General features: G+C 42.5%; 1 protein-coding gene across 15 annotated transcripts in view; it reads left to right on the forward strand.

The window, feature by feature from the left end:
- Positions 1–13280, forward strand: part of LINGO1 (leucine rich repeat and Ig domain containing 1) — a 3157620-nt gene that overhangs the window by 1668104 nt on the left and 1476236 nt on the right. For 6 of the 15 annotated variants that reach the window (XM_069222181.1, XM_069222186.1, XM_069222183.1 and 3 more), the window contains one exon: positions 359–441. The exons of the other annotated variants lie outside the window; for them this stretch is intronic. The gene's annotated coding sequence lies outside the window, so the exon portion shown is untranslated. The remainder of the gene's footprint in view (positions 1–358; positions 442–13280) is intronic. 15 annotated transcript variants of the gene reach the window in all.

Raw genomic sequence — 13280 nt, forward strand, 5'->3', positions numbered from 1 at the left:
ACCTTGACCTAATAATATACAAAACTGCAAATCTTCTATTTACTCAGTGTTTGCTTTACGTGGCAAGTACTCTGCCCAGGCCCATACCCACCACTAGCGCCTTGAGACTCTCATGGGTGAGTAGTTGCGCTTTACAAAAACTGATTGATTGATTGAGTCTCTAATATGGGGAATTAAATGTGACTGTTCAGACTTGATATGGAAAATGTATAGTATTATATGTGTAACAACCTTAGTAATTCCCTTGAGTAATTCTGTTGACTACTACAAAGTGACTAACATAGCTGCGGTAACTTTATGATGGGTAATAAACATGTACGGCCCTTGTTCTTATGAAGACCTATGTGTCCTTTTTCAGACCTCCTGTGGATCTTTTCTGTATGGATTTTGAGGAGACTGATGTTTTTGTCACATTTGCCAACCTTATGGAGCTGAACTAAAGTAAGAATGCCAATTTGTCATGAGTAGGGTCTTGTATATAATTGACGACTTGAGACTGAAATACTGACGCTGATTTTGCTATCGATTATTGAAAATATTGTAGCTCTACACTTTGGATGTATTGTGTAGATGGAGTAGGATACCTGTATTAGACGGCAGACCTTTCATCACACATTTGTCTACATACTACATGTTTTTGTGTTGTTTAACCTCGTGTTGCGTTGTCTTCTATGTGTGTTTACTTCTTCCATTCAAATATATATGTGACTACAAGATTTTTATTTTTGGATAAGGTCCACGTTATATACTTTTATTGTTCAAATACTAGTAAAATGTATTGCATTGCTTGTTGATTGAGGAACCACATAAATGTATTACTCTGGGAGCTATTTTTCCATATCAGTATTGTCTGGTCATGCTTCCTGGGTTTTATTATGCTGTCTTATATTGATGTAATCTTATGTTTTGTATGACAGATTTTCTCCTAACCAGTCAAGGACATTGCCCATGGCTAAAAGTTAGGCATTAACAGTAGTCCTGTAAATAATAATTCGGACTAGCCATTCATATTTCTTATCACTGTAACACTTGTGCTGTGCTGTACCTGACTCTTCACACTGCCTCCATGGTCTGAATTTTGAGTGCCCATACCTGCTAGAAGAGTTGGGTAGACGTGGGAGGCAACGCTGTCTATCTCGGTTCAAGTTCCCAATGTCCTGATCAGTAAGAATAACTGTCAGTCATCTTTTAACCTATTAGGGTCTCCTTATAACTTCAGGAGCCTTTTAGGGGCTCCTTAGAACTTCAGGATGTGGGGGGGGGAAGCATTTTACCATCATTCTATAACAGGCTCTCCATTTCAGCATTGGCTGCTGGGTTGTACAGTTGGTCGTAGTGTGTTGGTGTGTTTCACAGGGTGTTTTGTGTACTGCAAACACATTCTAAGAGGGTATTCTGTCTGGCTTTGTTGTGCTTATGGAAGTGATTTGCTTCTCCTCTCTGAATGTTCTATCGTCTGTCAAAGTGTAAGGGTGGATGCGCTTCATCTTTTAAGCATGAGTATGTTTTAATGCCCAATTATCCACCTGTTTTAATGCCCAGTTAAACACCTGTTTAAATGCCCAATTAACCTCCTATTTAGAAAAGGGCACCCTATAACATTGTTCATAATTGAGTTTTAGACTGCAACTTAGTACAGAGATGGCACTTGTAGAGGTGGTGGACTCTACTAAAATGGCATTAGATCAGGGAAAACAGGCTAGCCTGATTTCATTAGATCTATCAGTGGCCTTTGATACTGTGTCACATACCATCTTTCTACAGTGCTAAGAAGATATAGGAGTGGGAGGCTTAGCCTTGGTGTGGTTTCGTTCCTTCTTAGAGAACAGAAGCCAAGTAGTATGGATGACTCCACAGTTCTATGGCCATAAAGAGCTCAAGTTTGGCATGTCTCAGGGCTTTGCTCTGAGCCTCACTCTATTTAACATTTAACTGGCTCCTCTCGCCCTATTAGTTGAATCCTTTGGGCTCCTGGTTGTTTCATACACCGATGATACACACTTCTTGCTTTCTAGGGAGTTGGATAGTGCTGAAGCCTGTACTGCCTTTAAGATTTGTCTAGAAGCAGTCTTCAAATGGATGAGGGTCAGCAACCTTCAGTGCAATATTTCAAAATTGGAAATCTTGCTGTTCGGGTTTCTTTCTCCTGGTTGGGTATTGAATTGTTGGTCAGAGTGGACTGACTCTCCCCCCAACACCTATTTTGGTCTGTAACTTAGGTATTAAGCTCGAGCTCCACATGTCCATGCATCCCCACATCTCTTCAACAGTTGGTTCATGCTTTGCTTTACTAAGATCTCTTAAAAGATTTTTCGGCCTGCTCTCTTTCCAGGTACAGAGAACAGTGAGCCATGCTCTGATCAGCTCTTGCATTGATTACGCTAATACTCTGTACTTGGGTCTTCCCTCTTACCTGCTAAAGAAACTGCAGGTTGTACAAAGTGCAGCAGTCAGGCGACTCTTAAAGATCCCCAGGCAGTCAACAGTTTCTCCGCATTTGAAGGTGCTTCATTGGCTGCAGGTCAAGGAGAGAATCCTGTTTAAAACTTTAGTCCTTGCTCACAGACCTTTTTATGGTACAGGTCCTCATTATCGCTCTGATACAGTAAGGCACTACCAGCTGGCTTGAAGCCTCCATTCATCTCATGCTAATACATGTCCCGAGAATCAGACGTAAGAAGTGGGGAAGTGCATCATTCTCTTATCTTGCAGCCCAAGCTTGGAAACACCTCCTATCCCATTGTCGCAAGATTAGGTCCAAAAGACTTTTCAGAAAATCTTGGAAGACCTGGCTATTTGAACTGGGTTTTTGAGCATGGGATTTCTTTGAATTTGTGGTGAAGTGGTTGCAGTCTTTCTAAGAGTCGGGACACTCTTTGGAGTAGCTGTTACGCTATATAAATGGCCTGATTGATTGCTTCATTGAATGCATATCATGGAGTTAGCTGGTGCTGTAATGCTCAAGATGTTTAATACTTTGAATTAATTTTGAGTCTTATGGCTTACTGGTCGTATACATTAAATTCATTGATCTGTGTTTGAGTCTTGGTTTGAATCCTGTCGGTCCAGTCAGTTCTTCTTCTTTATGAGGACCATTGTGTTGGGTAACAAAAGGCACCAACTGCCTTGCTCTAAGACCTCTTTTCAAGTAAATATGCATTGCACACATACACCAGTTATGTTATTCTATAGCGTTATGCAGTATTAAGGATAGGGGAGTGCCACATTTGGTGTCATAAAATCCACTTTGCTTAATTATGTGTGAAAATTGAATGCAAAACCCTACTTTGCATTCAAAAGTCAGCCGGGATACTATCAAGGCAACTGGTTTGAGGAGAAAATGTCTCCCACAAGATATTTTCGTGTTGAAACAATTGTCTGTGAAAAAAAGGGTTATGTTTTACCTAACAATTACAGAATTTTGCAATTTTTACAGACACATATGAATTTCTCATGGCCCTAGTTAATATGTGCTATGCTTATTCCAGGTCGCATTTCTTAACTTCTTTAATTGGGGGCGTCAGCCACCGGCTGACGCCTGCACTACCTCCCAGGTGCGGGTCATGACCAGTGGCCGACACCAGTGAGGGGGTTAAAAGATTTTGTCGCACCAGAGGGTTTATTTTTTAATTTAAATACTTGTGGGAGACACGGAAGAGCTTCTGTGTATTCGCCCGCCCCCCCACCTGCCCCTTTGTGACAACAGCGCGCCGCAAAGTGGGCGGACGTCACAATCTGTTTTCCCCACTGTAGCAGGAAGCAGAGATAAGGCGGCTTTCTGCTCCGGGGGGGAAATTGGGCCCAAACGGACCTCCCCACCTTTGAGGAATGCCTCATTTGAAAGGGGAGATTCTCCCCTTTCAAACAAAGCCTTCCTGAAACGGTCTCCAGGGAACCCCACTGGACATCAGGGAATTCACTTGGGGGGGCGGGAGGTCGGCCTCCTCTGAAATTGGGCCACCACCCCCCGGGGCATATATTTTCAAAAAAATGCAAGTTTACCCCTGGAGGGGGTGCGATTGTGCCTCGCCAGGGGTTAAAAAATATTTGAAAAGTAAATTTAAAAAATAAATGAAATTGACAGGGGGTTGTCCGTGAGCACGGCTTACCCCATGTCGGGGCACTTTTATTTAATAGTTGTATGGTTTCCCTGGGGGCTATACACCTATTAAAAACAAATATAGATCTATATATATATATATGTATGTATATATATATATATATATATATATATCTATATATAGATATCTACATATATATATATATATATATATATAGTATGTATGTACAGAGCGATCACTTTTGTCAATGCATATGTTGTTTCCCTGGGGGCTGCGATCGAGCCCCAGGAAAACCACACCCACATATAAAAGTGATATCTTTACATATACATACATATATATATATATATATATATATATATATATATATATATATATATATATATACATTTGCCACCAGTTTTCTTGCAGTTGCAGCTTACGTCTTCAAAGCAATGCACATACTTCAACTGATGCGTTTCAACTGTAGCTTTTAGGAAGCAATAAAAAAGTCAAGTAACTCTTGTGATTATGTTTCTGCTACAAAAAGATCTGACTTTTGTCTAGTGGCAGTTTTGATGCCTTAAAGTAGCTCAGAAGGTTTATATGCCTACTGCAAACACCAAATCTGTATTTTATGTAAATAGCTGAGTGGATTAGTAAAGTCAGCATTACATGCGCTATAATACAAATTAAATGTATGTGCGAGGGGCGCTATGGAGAGATGAAGGGCACTTTTGCTGGTTGGTAGTGAGGAAATCTGAGGAGGAGGTCATGGGAGTGGGAGCACCAATAATGTTTGTCAGATTGGGCGCCAGAGGCGCTAAAGACTGTGACGATTGGTCTGTGACAAGGTGAAGTAATAGTGTGTCTTTTTTTGTTTATTTGAGTGTCTTGAGAGAATGTGCTGATTGAGGAAAGAAGCAAAGGTAAGGTGACAGACCTTTACTGTTGCACGCTTCACACACACACACCCACCACCAATTTTGTGACTGTCTACGTAGACTAGTTTTTTAGAACGAGAGTTTAGCCAGTAGCAGCAATGGCGTCTCGTTGAATGACTGATGCTCAAGCCCTAACTCGGGTTATAGAGGACAGCTCTGATGTAGGATCAGAGACTGAGACAGCAGATACTGAGACAGCATCTGAGGGATAGGACAATGGTGCAGACTCTTGGAGTGATGAGTGATTTTTCAGTTGGAAGAGTCCCATTTGACAACTCCTCTTCCAGTGATTCTGAGGGAGGCAATGAGGAAAGTCCTGCTGTCCCCTCACAAGCACAGTCTGTGTAGTGGGACAATAGTGGGTTAGCCCAAACCAGAGAGCAGGTGCATGTGGTGGCAAGCACAGAGAGAGTGCTCTCTTGGGAGCTCCCCAATTTAGTTCAGCCCCGAATTCCACTGCCCAAATCATATTGGGGAGACATCAAAATGATCTATCACAAAACAACCTGGTTTTGTAAGGCAGACACCTGCATTTTTGGCCCCGGGCTCATTGGCTATATAGGGAAACCTACCAAACACAGACATTTCTGGAAATTAGACACCCGGGGGAGTCCACAGAGGTGTAACTTGTGTGGATTCCCCAAGGTTTTCTTACCCAGAATATCCTGCAAAGGTGAAATGTTGAATAAAATTCTATTTTTCTTGAATTTCTGTCACACAAACTACAGGAATATGCTGCGATCCACAAAATTCCTACCACCCAGTGTTTCCCTACCTGTCCTGATAAAAACGGTATCCCACTTGAGTGTCTAGTGCCTGCGTCAGGAATGGGTCACCCCAGGGTCAACAGTTGCCCTGTAAGGACTAACATTGACCGTTTTGTGATCTATTCCTGATGCGGGCACGAGGCCTACCCACACAAGTGAGGTACCATTTTTATCGGGAGACTTGGGGGAATGCTGGGTGGAAGTAAATTTGTGGCTTCTCTCCGATTCCAGAACTTTGTCACCAAAATGAGAGGAAAAGTGTTTTTTTGCCAAATTTTGAGGTTTGCAAAGGATTCTGGGTAACAGAACCTGGTGCGAGCCCCACAAGTCACCCCATTCTGAATTTCCCTAGGTGTCTAGTTTCCAAAAATATAAAGGTTTGCTAGGTTTCCCTAGGGGCCAAATTCCACAGCTAGGCACTTTGCAAAAAAAAACAGGCCAGTTTTCTTTGGGAAAATTTGATGTGTCCACGTTGTGTTTTGGGACATTTCCTGTTGCAGGCACAGGGCCAACCCACACAAGTGAGATACCATTGTTATCAGGAGACTTGGGGAATGCTGGGTGGAAGGAAGTTTGTGGCTTCTCTCAGATTCCATTACTTTGCAGTACCGAAATCTGAGGAAAAGGTGTTTTTTTGGCCACATTTTGAGGTTTGCAAAGGATTCTGGGTAACAGGACCTAGTGAGAGCCCCACAAGTCACCCCATCCTGGGTTCCCCTAGGTGTCTAGCTTTAAAAAATGCACAGGTTTGGTAGGTTTCCTTAGGTGACTGAGCTAGAGGCTAAAATCCACAGCTAGGCACTTTACAAAAAACACATCAGATTTCAAATTAAAAATGTGATGTGTCCATTTTGTGTTTGTCGCGGGCACTAGGGCTTCCCACACAAGTGAGGTACCCTTTTTATCGGGAGACTTGGGGGAACATAGACTAGAAGAACAAGTGTTATTGCCCCTTGTCTGTCTCTACATCTTTTTCCTTCCAAATTTAAGACAGTGTGTGAAAAGGACGGCTATTTGAGAAATGCCCTGTAATTCACATGCTAGTATGGGTACCCAAGAATTCAGAGATGTGCAAATAACACTGCTTCTCAACACCTTTTCTTGTTCCCATTTTGGAAATAAAAAGGTTTCCTTGATACCAATTTTTGACTCTTTATATTTTACCAAATAAATTGTTGTATAGCCTGTATACAATGAAAACCCATTGCAAGGTGCAGCTCATTTATTGGCTCTGGGTACCTGGGGGTTTGATGAACCTACAAGCCCTATACATCCCCACAACCAGAGAGTCCAGCTGATGTAACAATATATTGCTTTCAAAAATCTGCTATAGCTGGAAAAAGTTATACAAGAAAACGTGGACAGAAAAGGCTCTCTTTTTCACTTCAATTTCAGTATATTTTTATTTTAACTGTTACTTTTTGTAGGAAAACCATGAAGGAGCTATGCAAATGACCTCTTGCTGAATTCAGAATTTTGTCTACCTGTTAGAAATGTTCAGTTTTTTTGGGATCAGGCATTGGTTTTACACCCATTTCTGTAAACAAGTGGAAGGAGGTTAAAAGCACAAAAAATAGTAAAAATGGTATATGTTCCAGTAAAATGCCAAAATTGTGTTGAAAAATGTGGTTTTATGATTCAAGTCTGCCTGTTCCTGAAAGCTGGGAAGATTGTGATTTTAGCACCGCAAAGCCTTTGTTGATGCTATTTTCAAGGAAAAAAACACTTGCTTTCTTCTGTAGCCCTTTTTCCCGAAGAAAAAAAATGAACTTTTTGCTGCATTTTGGCTAATTTCTTGGTCTCCTCCAGGGGAACCCACAAACTCTGGGTACCTTTAGAATCCCTAGGATGTTGGAAACAAAATGACGTAAATTTAACGTGGATAGCTTATGTGGTGAAAAAGTTATGAAGGGCTAAGTGCAAACTACCCCAAGTGGCCAAAAAAGGGCTCAGCACTGGGGCGGAAAAAGGCCCAGCAGCTAAGGGGTTAATGCATCATGATGTTGGGTGACTAATTCCTTCCTAACTCTTTTTTTTTTAAATTTGTCTTTCTGTAAGACTTGCTGTGCTGCAGGGGGTGCAGTTGTTCACCCTTGGTTCCACCCAATCTTCCAGATGCTCAGATGGTATCGCGAAAGCTTGCATCTGCTGAAATAACACGTGTGTTTTCGTTATAAACTAACCAACACAGAAAGGTACTTTGTATCAGCAGCCTTAGGGCATCTGAGTTCTCCACTTCATGGCGATCACCTAATGTATCTGGACAGGGTAATCTGTCTGCCTCCTAGGTCTTTCTCCCAAAGATGGCGCTCCCTGCAGCACTGGTGCGGCCATCAAGAGGGATTATTTATTTCTTCACATCGCGTGGAAGTCATTCAGAGCTGCCAGGGGCAGCACTAGAGTATGGGGAATGGAGAAAGATGCATAAGGATGAAAGCGAGACTGTACTGTGCTGGGTCGTAATGGATCAGCACCCCCCGGGGATCGTAGAGCTTTCGGTTCCGTTAGAGATGCTGAGCTCTCTATAGGATGAGTTATGGACGCAAGTTTAGAAATAGAAGAAGACTGAGAAAGGGGTGGGTGACTTGATTGCCCATTCCTGGTACTGCCACGATGCCAATTTGCTGAAGTGGAGAGGCGCAAATCAACTACTGGACCGCATTCCATCTGGCCCTAACCTGTGGGGAAGTGCTACTGCACTTAAAGCCAGCAAGGGGTTCACCAATATGAATTTATCATTCTGCACCCAACTTGTGCTACCTGCTGGTCCTTAGTGGAGAGAGAAGACGTGCTTCAAAACAATGTGCTGTCAATCATTTGCATGAAAATCCATATCAATAACGTAAACCCAGCTTCATGGACGTAGTAAAACCCAAGTCTCCAGTGCTTGGCTGTTTCTTTTCTCCATGTGAGCAAATCCATATTATTATTATTATTTTTTCGGATCGCTGATATGATAACCATTTCTGAGACTCCAGCCTGATAACAGGCCCAGCCTCATGTGCTCTTCATTAAATTGACATAGCGTTACTCTTCTCAGCAAGCTCACTCTTCACAGGCTCCTTGTGCTCCTACCGCATGTAGAAATGCGAAGCAGCTGTAAGGAACATATTGGCCTAAGCATTATTAATCCTGCGATGTGCAGTTTAGATTTTATCTGCACTTGGTGGCCTATGCTGCAGTAGCATATCCACTGTTCTATAAGTCATTGTAAAACATTTTTTGTAATATTATGCTGGAAAAATTAGATCAGAACTAATTTCACGGTGTACAGTTGGTCTTATCTGAAGAGAACATTGGGCAAGTTAGTTTCTAGTTACCATGCATTGGTTATGAGATATGGTGCAAAAACTTCCTTTGCTCGTCTACAGTGCACTCCATGGATGTATGCATTTTTGTTTGAAAGCACCACCATTTTACTGTTGGTAATAAAGATTGTGACACAGGAATACTTAAGCTACGCTGCCAAAAAAAGAGCACACCTGGTGTAGGAACCTGGTCCATGAAGAAGGCCGGGTATTGTTGAGTTCGGAAGAGCCTGCCTGCTGGAAAGTGATGCTGTGCTTTAGTCTGCTTTCCCTGAAAACTTTGAGTGCTCAAGGTGCTGAGAAGAACCTAACCTCACTCGAGCTGCTAGGAGGGAGTTGTAGATCAATGCCACTAGAGCTGAGGTAACCTTCACTTTATACAGTGGAGTTTGCAAATTGGAGTTTAATATTCGAGTATTCATGTCACAGGAGATCTTTTTATTGATCCTCTATTTGAGCCGAACCCTTTTCAGCCAGGACGCAGAATTAGCGTCTCTCAGGATGGGTCTACAGGTTGAAGGTGAGGCTCATCCTGCCGACCGTGAAACTAAAGAACTCAAGGCATCGTCACTAGAAACTCAGGCAACTGATTCCTTTCTGCATGCAGTTAGGCAACCAGAGAATGCTGTTCTACTATGCCATCTCTAGGAGGCCGAGGGCCTCCAATAAATAAGGAGAGGACTCAGAAACCCAGGAACTCACTACGGACATGGGGGGGATGAAACATGTGGCTCCCTCCTTACACCGTTGTCAGTGCAAGAGACCAAATCAACAATGGATTTAACCCAGATCTGTGACTTGGGGTGAATTTTGGATTTGTTCATCATTCTGTCCATCATTTGTTCTTTTTGCATTTGATGCCCTAAGTGTGAAAGATATGCCCAGATGTGGGAACCGTGCTAACTATGCGTCCAAATTCAAGCTGGCCTGGTTTTTGAGGGGTGATACCCGGAAGCCCATCCCAGTATGCTTGTTTCTGGTCCAGGGAGGACCTGGCCTGGCAGTTCAGACTGGACTATTCCCAGGGAGAGAAGGGTCAAAACAGGGTCGAAGCTGGAATGTGTTGGCGAGCAAAAAAACAATCAATTTAACCCAGATCTGTGACTAGGGGTAAGTGTTTGATTTGTTCAGCATTCCATCCATCATCTGTTCTTTTTGCACCAAATCAAGTAAGTCACCACCATCATCGGGTAAGGCAAGTGTTGCCTCTGCAGCCGAAAGTTCCATCCATCCATCCACTCCTGCAAGTCCTGAGGCCCTGCTGCAAAGGAAGAGGAGCTGTGATCCAATAACGCACCTGCACAGTACTGAAAAGGCCCTCACTCCCTCATCAAACTTCATAATCTCTGCTCACAACAGTCATCACTCTTCTATTCTCATGTTCTTCAAATCCTTTCAGGATTATATACTCGTCGTCACTCTGCTCCACACGCTTTGACAACCCTGTATTTGAAAAACCAGCCCTGAGATGTTTCTCAACTTAACTCTACGATTCACCTTCTAAGTCAGTCCTCAATCTCTGCCTCTACACTCCTGTTGGTTGGTGACCCCCATGTTCCAATCATGTGCCACATCATTTTCTAACATTATCCTTAATTTCTTAGGCCCTTAATACGAGTCTGGAGGTCCTGGGACAACAAGACTCGCGGTGGCAGTCGGACCGCCACCAAAGCAGCGGTCCGGCCTCCACATTATGACCATGGCAGAGCTGCCACGGTCTGACCTTCGGCACTGCTAGGTTGCTGCAGTCAACATCCTGGTGATGCCGGCAGTCCTAATCCACCTGGGCAGTGCTGCAAGCGGCACTTCCCTTGAGATTACGAGTCCCCTCTCCGCCGGCTTTTGCATAGTGTTTCCACTGCCACGCAAAGGCTGGCGGAGACGGGTTATGGGGGCCCCATGAGGGCCCCTGCACTGCCCATGCACTTGGCATGGGCAGTGCAGGGGCCCCATGGGCAGCCCCATCGTGCTTTTCACTGCCTTAATTGCAGGCAGTGAAAAGTGCGATGGGTGCTGTCGCACCCGACGCACCGCAACATTGCCGCCTGCTCGATATATATATATATATATATATATATATATACCAAAAATCACAGCCAGGGCACTCCGAATAATAAGTCCAACGATGAAGAAATACGCAGATTTCTTTATTTCCTTGTGTTGAGAAATACCAAAACAATGTTTTGAGAAGAATCGAATCAATGTTAAAAAAACAGCTAACACGTGTTTCGTCCACACAGACTTTTTCAAGGCAAAAGATGGTTGAAAAATAAATGTATCCAAAGTTGTTCCTTATTTCGCAGGACAGCGATGGTCCTTGAAGGTATAAGGACTGTATGAATCACAGGCATCCACGCCACTACTTTCATTCCTCCCTGCCTCTCGGGACTGGTGAGAGGCCAGGTGTGGGCTTATCTGGGCCCTTACACATTACTTTCCCTTTAATTTTTGGATGCCTGTGGTTCATACAGTCCTTATACCTTCAAGGACCGTCGCTGTCCTGCGCAATAAGGAACAACTTTGGATACATTTATTTTTCAACCATCTTTTGCCTTGAAAAAGTCTGTGTGGACGAAACACGTGTTGGCTGTGTTTTTAACATTGATTCGATTCTTCTCAAAACATTGTTTTGGTATTTCTCAACACAAGGAAATAAAGAAATCTGCGTATTTCTTCATTGTTGGGCTTATTATTCGGAGTGCCCTGGCTGTGCTTTTTGGTTTCCACTTTGTATTTACAGCACAAAACATAGGAGGTATTTGGATATCCCTCTGTGTTCTGTGCATTTTGATACCCATGGTGGTTGGGTATCTACACCAGACGGCACCCTCCTCATGACTCTGCGCCGTCTACATGAATTTTACTTGCTTTTCATCTCAAATGTGCGATATCTAAGCATCAACCACCTTGTAGTCATTTTTCACTATATATATATATATATATATAAATATATATATATATATATATTTATATATATATATATAGCTAGATGTGATAAATGTATCTAATGCCCTGTTACTGTTCATCATCTATCACATTCCATCCCTATCTCTAGGTATGTACCCAAAACAACCATATACCCTATGTACAGAATACATTATTAAGTAGACTGAGCTGCAGCTGCAAGACCACAACATCCATCGAAGCCCTAAGTCTTCGATTAACTTGAATCTCGATCAAATTTGCATAGAAAAGCTGCTCATTGCAGCTCTTCTCCATGTTCAACAAAGCCTAGCTTCAGCTTTAATGGATTTGCCTCTGTTCTAGCCAGCCTTAGTCCCAGATCAGATCAAAATTATAACCTCTCTCATCCATAGATCAGCATGCTGATACATTAGGGTCAACATCATGACAATGTACATTTTTCCTGGTTGAAATAAAAAGACTCTGGTGAAGCAACCTGAAAGACAAACCTGACAGACAAACTGGTAAAAACATCTGGACTTTCCACTCCAGTGATCCGTTGTAATACCTGAAGATAAAGGGGCAGATATGTTAAGACTATATTCACAAAAAGCGGTCACAAATTGCATATCGACTTTTTGAGAATGCAATCTGATTTTGTGACCCGCCCTATATAGAAGTAGGTCAATTTTCAATCTACTGGGTCACAGGACATCCTGTCTAAATGATATTGATTAAGCAGATTGCAATTTGTGACCCCTTGGGATTGGCCACAATAACAGGGATGGTGTCCTGAAGGGATAGCAGACCACCATCTGGTTGCTTTCCAAAATGGAAAACATGTTTATCAAACCACCCTCAGTTCATTAAAATAACTGTGGCTACTTTAAAAAAAAAATGAAAAGCATTTTCCATTTTGGAAAACTTGAGTCAGAGTCTACGTCTCCTTGAAGCTGCTACCCTGATTCCCAAAGGGAAAGTTGTCCAAAATGGACCCCATTCACTTTGTGGAGCAGTTACTACCCCCACTTGGGAGATTGTAACATAAGTAGTTTGCGACCAAACTTCAGGCTGCAAACCATTGATCTATAAAATTCTGAACTGAAATTTAGAAGGGATGCTCTATACATGTCCCTTTCAAATTGCAATTCAATATCCATTTCTAAACCCATTTAGCGATTGGTAAAAACTTTTCTGAAATACGAAATCAGTTCAGTATATTAGAAAAAAGGATTTTAACATTCAGAAACCCTCTGTTTTTAGACTTGCAAGTGCTAAAAATATTTGTGCACCTGCCCCACAGTGACCTCCTTTGTT

This window comes from Pleurodeles waltl, chromosome 3_1, assembly GCF_031143425.1.
Source record: "Pleurodeles waltl isolate 20211129_DDA chromosome 3_1, aPleWal1.hap1.20221129, whole genome shotgun sequence".
NCBI lineage: Eukaryota > Metazoa > Chordata > Amphibia > Caudata > Salamandridae > Pleurodeles > Pleurodeles waltl.